We start from the raw sequence: 5,637 nt of genomic DNA on the forward strand, positions 1-5,637 counted from the left end.
CAAACTAGAGTGAAGTAAGTGGAGTCACTGCACCAATGATTGACTTAACCAAGAAAGGCCAACTGAACAAGGTGAAGCGGGAACAACAACAGCAGCTGGCATTCCAGAAGTTTAAGAATGTGATGGGAAGTTCGCCAATTCTTAGAATTCCAGACTTCAACAAACCATTCATCATTCAGGCCAATGCTTCATACATTGGAATTGGAGCAGTATTTCTGCAAGAATGTATAGATGGACTGTTTCCCGTAACGTACGTCAGCAAAAAACTGTTAAGTAGTGAGAAAACTACTCAGTGATTGAAGGAGAGTGTCTGAACATTATATTTGCCATCTAGAAATTCCAGAACTACCTGTATAGGAAACAGTTCATAATCCAGTTGGATCGTCAGCTTTTTTGTATTCATCCAGAGGTGCAAAATTGACTGTGTAAGGCTCATGAGATGGAGGTTGTACTTCTAGAACTACCGATTCCTCATCGACGCTATCAAGAGGACTACAACTGTTGGTGCAAACTGCATGAGTAGACTTTGACGATAATCTGAAAACAGTTTGTGTACATAGTATAAAATATATTGCAAATACTCTTCTTGGGGAGGGGCTTATTATTTTTATATGCACGACCTTTTCATGCGAGTGTCATGATTTAGATATTTTATATAATATGAGTGTTTAACTTAGTTACTTTCAGAAGCACAGTTTATCGTAAGTTTGTTACGGAACTGTTTACAAATCATGTGTTGTGTGGTTTAATAGTTATGAATTAGTGATTGCTATATTATTGCATTATGTTACTAGAACCTTCTGAGTCTTTCTCGTTGTTTTGATTGAGTATTATTGCATCAAAATATCTAGTAGTGTGTGGAATGTTCTAGACCTCTATTGGGGTATGAATATGCATCAAAAATTTAGTTTTATAGATAGATTTAGACTGTTTAGCCATAAAGAGCATATAGTGGAGATTTTAAAAGTGAAATTATCACAGACTGTATTGTAATAACAGAGTAGAGAAGAAGAATTTGTCTTGTCAACTGGGTTCTAAAGTAATTGAACTAGCCTGTGTGGACTTTGACGAAAAAGAGACAATTACTTAGAGCTCAGGATACAACTGTGATAACCAACAGTTATAGTGGTGATTTTAAAGTGAAATTTTCATAGACTGTATTGTAATATCAGAGCAAGAATTATAATTTGCTTTGCCATCTTGTGTTTTAAAGTAACTGAACCAGCATGTGTGGACTTTGACGAAAAGGAGACAATTGTTTAAAGCTCTGGATACAACTGTGATGACTAACAGTGCAACAAACACGTGTATATATGTTTTACTTGTTTCAATATATTATTTTAAAACAAGTGGACACTGTATAGTTTGTGTATTGTTGAAATTTATCGCCAACAAATTACAGACACCTACTGTAAAGAATCTGGCCCATACATAAAAACTTGACAGTGACATAAAAAGAAACACTTAAACACAAGTATAAAACAACGAAGCAAAAGTCTTATTCATTTACATTAAGTTTTGGTTGTATTATTCTTACCACTTACATCAAGTTTCGGCTGTATTCTTCTTACCATTTACATCAAGTTTGGGCTGTATTCTTCTTACCACTTACAATATTAATACAGTTGCCCTGCCTATTGTTTATAATTCAGGTTTAAACTATTTCTGGCTGCTAGTGTAAAATGAAAAGGGCTCTTTGCTCAACGAAGACAGAAGAGATTGTCTATACCACATGTTCAAAGTTCGTTCAAAGTCTTTATGTAAAATGTTACAATCCTAGGTTACCTACGTCAGTGACTATTCTTATAATACTGTTGCGTCAGCGAGGTCACGTGACTAGTGTCACGCCACGTTTCTAGAACTATCCTGTTCCTTCGTGAATGTCCTAGCATTTACTAGATATATGTTAGTCTGGTATATATATAAGATGCTCACAACGTGACGGGGAATGTGTGTAGGTAGTGAGTAACTGAACTGCAGTCAGAAAGTATTGTTGAAGTTAACGTTCGTTGTTAAAACGTTTGTTATAGAGCGACTGTTGAAAATAAGTGTATCGGTAAAGTTATATTCAGAAAGAATAAACCAGTTTTATTAAGTAAGGACTTGTGTCGCTAAAGTTTCGTCGGAACGAAGTTACGGAAAATCAACTAACGAACGGAGACGTAACAATACATACTCAAAAGGAAGTTCATCATAACACTTTGTAAAAAACTTTTTACAACTTCTTTCGAGCCAAGTGCAGCCAAATGTTTAGCGTGCTGGGCTGTGGATTCAAAATTTCATGGTTCATGCCCTGTTACCACCTCAAAATAAAAAATCGAGCTCCGTACTTTAGGGCCATTGGTATATTATAAGAGTGACAGTCAAATCCCATTATCAGCAGAGGAGGGTGTTGACTACCTGCCTTCCATCTAGTTTATCACTTCAAAATTAGGAGCAGATAGCTCTCGAGTAGCTTTAAAGAAAATTAAACAAACAAAACTACTCCTTTAACGTAGGTATGACTCATACCCCTGGGGAGATGCGATAGAAAAGCTTAGCCAAGCGAATGCAAACTTTTTTGAATGGCCACTGTGCTATATAACCTTGAACTTGTATAATGAACTACATGCAGAATAGCTGGATGAATTGTCCCCCGGTGAGACATCGGTATGTCTACGGACTTACAACGCTAAAATCCAGGGTTCGATTCCATGTGGTGGACACAGTAGATAGCACAATGTGGCTTTGCTCTAAAAACCAAACAACCTTACACGAATTTTTTAGAAATATTCCTGAATATAACTAAATACAGATACATTCTGTTCTAGTTATAGAATGATAAAAACTAAATTATGGGAGTTTTGAACTGCTACGTTTGCACCATCACTATTGGAGAGTTGATAGTAAAAAGAGAGAGAGAGAGGAGAAGAAGCGTTTTAAATTCTCGATTACTGATAATTTTTTGTTAGACCAGAACATTTACTATATTTGGACTATAGCGCCCGAGTACAAACAATAAATCATTGCACGTTTGTAATCACATTAGTCATTATTTTTCTTCATAGATTCAGTTAATGATGGTACTATGTAACAAGATGAGCCCCTACAAGTTTTTTATTTCCTTCTTGGCGCCATTTTCCCACTGATTCACGTGCTGTAAGTTTTAGCCTACCAGTGATTCACCGACGACGAGTCATAAATCGTTTATTCTACTATCGGCGTTCGCGTTTCCCCGGGGCTGGTAACTACATTGAGTCATCCATCGCCACTCAACCAATATGAATCTTAGACCGACAACTGTTCAATATAGCCTTTGTTCAGTGAATGTTGAAAGTAACGTTATGTATAAACTTGGACACGTTTATCCATCTGATGTTATTTTAATAGGATGTGAGAAATGTACCTCAGTCTGAATTTTGATCTTTGTGTGAATCATTTTTTTTTTGCTGTAAGCGTGAGTGTGTTTGTATATTAATATATATCTGATTTGAATGGTTGAGAATCTTTTGCGAATAAGTAAGTTTACGTTATCGGTTTCGAGTTTTTATGCTAAGATGTTAATTGTTTTCAACTGTATAAACAAATAGTTTTCTTTCTTGAAGAAGGTAGTTCAAGTACCACGTTGCCTCGTTATAAGTTGCTTTCTAGTTAAACGACAGAAACCGGTAAGTAATATGTACATGATTATGAATTAATAGATTAGTCGTGCGCATGCTTCTTTGGGTGGGTCTGATACGAGGATTAAGCCTGAAACTGCGTATCTAGAATTGTTTAATTGTCATGTGATGTCGTAAGGGTTAAATAAAAATAGAGCAATTTGGGTCAAACATATTGAGCAAAAAAGTCATATTCGCTAAAGATATGGTGTGTTATTAAGATATTTATCACAATTTGTCAGATCACAGAACGCTCGTTCGGCGTATATGTTTATAATAGAATAAGTATTTCTTAGTATAGCATCTGCACTAGGCTTAAGACCGAAACCTTACTTCCTTGAAGGTTGAATATTTTAGTGTACTATATGCAAAACAATAACAATATAGTACAAACTACATAATACCTCGCAAAATACTAAGTATAAATTAATGTCACGCGCATGAACTCAGCACAGCAACTATGAACCAACGATGTCATACGTGTCATTTCTTGAAGTTTAGGTGGGCCGTGTTGCTAACGGGATTGAGAAACAATGCTCTAAACGTCAGATTTTAAATATGCATCACTTATCACTTCCCTTGAGGTGTGAAAGAACCTTATATATTTTGTTGGTCAAAGGTCATCATTGTTTCCATGCAATAAAAAACATAAACACAAACCACACACATACTATATTTATAAATAGACCAATTCCACAGCAAACAAAGCTAATGATCGGGGGGTGGGGTGGATCAACTATTCTATTGATGGATATTTTGAATTTAGCAGAGGCTGTATATTCTAATATCTGTTGTTAAAACCTCTAGTGATATCAGACTAACATCTAACCTATATAAAAGCCAGTGTGTGTCACGCCACGCTCGCTTTCTCGAAATAGGAGGAGACATAAAAGCCAAAATACATTTATCCATTTATGTCTGCCCATTACGATTTTAGTGACAAGTGTACAAGAGGGCCATGGGGGGGGGGGGGCATGAAACCTTATAAGTGTAGTGAGTGTTGGTATAATAAGCCTAGCCTAGAACCAAGTGCATAAAAATTATCATAAAAGTAAAAATTATATCGATTCAATTTTAAACTTAAATCGTTTCTGAATTAAACTGTTTCCTGTTATATCACCAATGTTTTTAATAAAAAAACAAACCTCTTTAATCAACCGAGACTCTAAATTAAGAAATAAACAAATATTTTTTCCAGTTTTGTTCACTATACATTTCATTTTATACTTTCAGTACATAGACTAAGAACAATATTAGGTTATACTTTTGTTGATAAGCGATATGACATAAAAAACATTGTTAACGTACTGTTACCAAAACGCACTGGTTTTTCTATATATTAGAAATTATTAATCTAACTGCTTTTTACCAATAATTATTCTATGAATACGCCACGAATTAATTTCATGAATGATATTAATTTTGATTGGCTCATAAAGAAATTTACCGATGTTTGACTGCTTCGACTGCACTTTTCTGCCTTTTCACGGAACCCCAACTCACCCCCCTTACAGCGCTCTTGCACCCTCGTCACTAAAATCATAATGGGCAGACAGTAACCAAACTATTCTATCTGGATAAATGTATTTTGGCTTTTATGACTCCTCCTATTTCGAAAAATCAAGCGTGACCTGACGTGACACACACTAACTTTTGTATAAGCTAGATACACCCCGAATTCATTTCATGAATGATCTTAATTTTGATTGGCTCACAAATGCCTCGACTGCATTTTTCTGCCTCTTTGTTGATCAAGCTTGATTTCCCAAAATTTATTTATTTCAGTCAGCCATGAAATGTGAGATTAGGGTATATTATGGGGTGAGGGTGGTAGTACTTGCCCCATTATTTTTGATGGGCTATACGCTAGTCTATTAATAATCTACCAACCAAAAAGTCTAAATTTATAGTTTTGAAAGTAAAGCTTTTCTTAAACATTAAGTGTATATCTGATATATATATATATATATATATAGAGAGAGAGAGGAGGGAGGGGGTA

The 5,637-nt window shown here is 35.3% G+C and overlaps 1 protein-coding gene across 1 annotated transcript in view; it reads left to right on the forward strand.

Moving 5' to 3' along the window:
- Positions 1-3,463: 3,463 nt before the first annotated feature.
- LOC106460378 overlaps positions 3,464-5,637 on the forward strand; it is a 27,988-nt gene continuing 25,814 nt past the window's right edge. Inside the window, exon 1 of the mRNA XM_022387088.1 lies at positions 3,464-3,647. The gene's annotated coding sequence lies outside the window, so the exon portion shown is untranslated. The remainder of the gene's footprint in view (positions 3,648-5,637) is intronic.

This window comes from Limulus polyphemus, unplaced genomic scaffold (assembly GCF_000517525.1).
Source record: "Limulus polyphemus unplaced genomic scaffold, Limulus_polyphemus-2.1.2 Scaffold761, whole genome shotgun sequence".
In the NCBI taxonomy this organism is placed as follows: domain Eukaryota; kingdom Metazoa; phylum Arthropoda; class Merostomata; order Xiphosura; family Limulidae; genus Limulus; species Limulus polyphemus.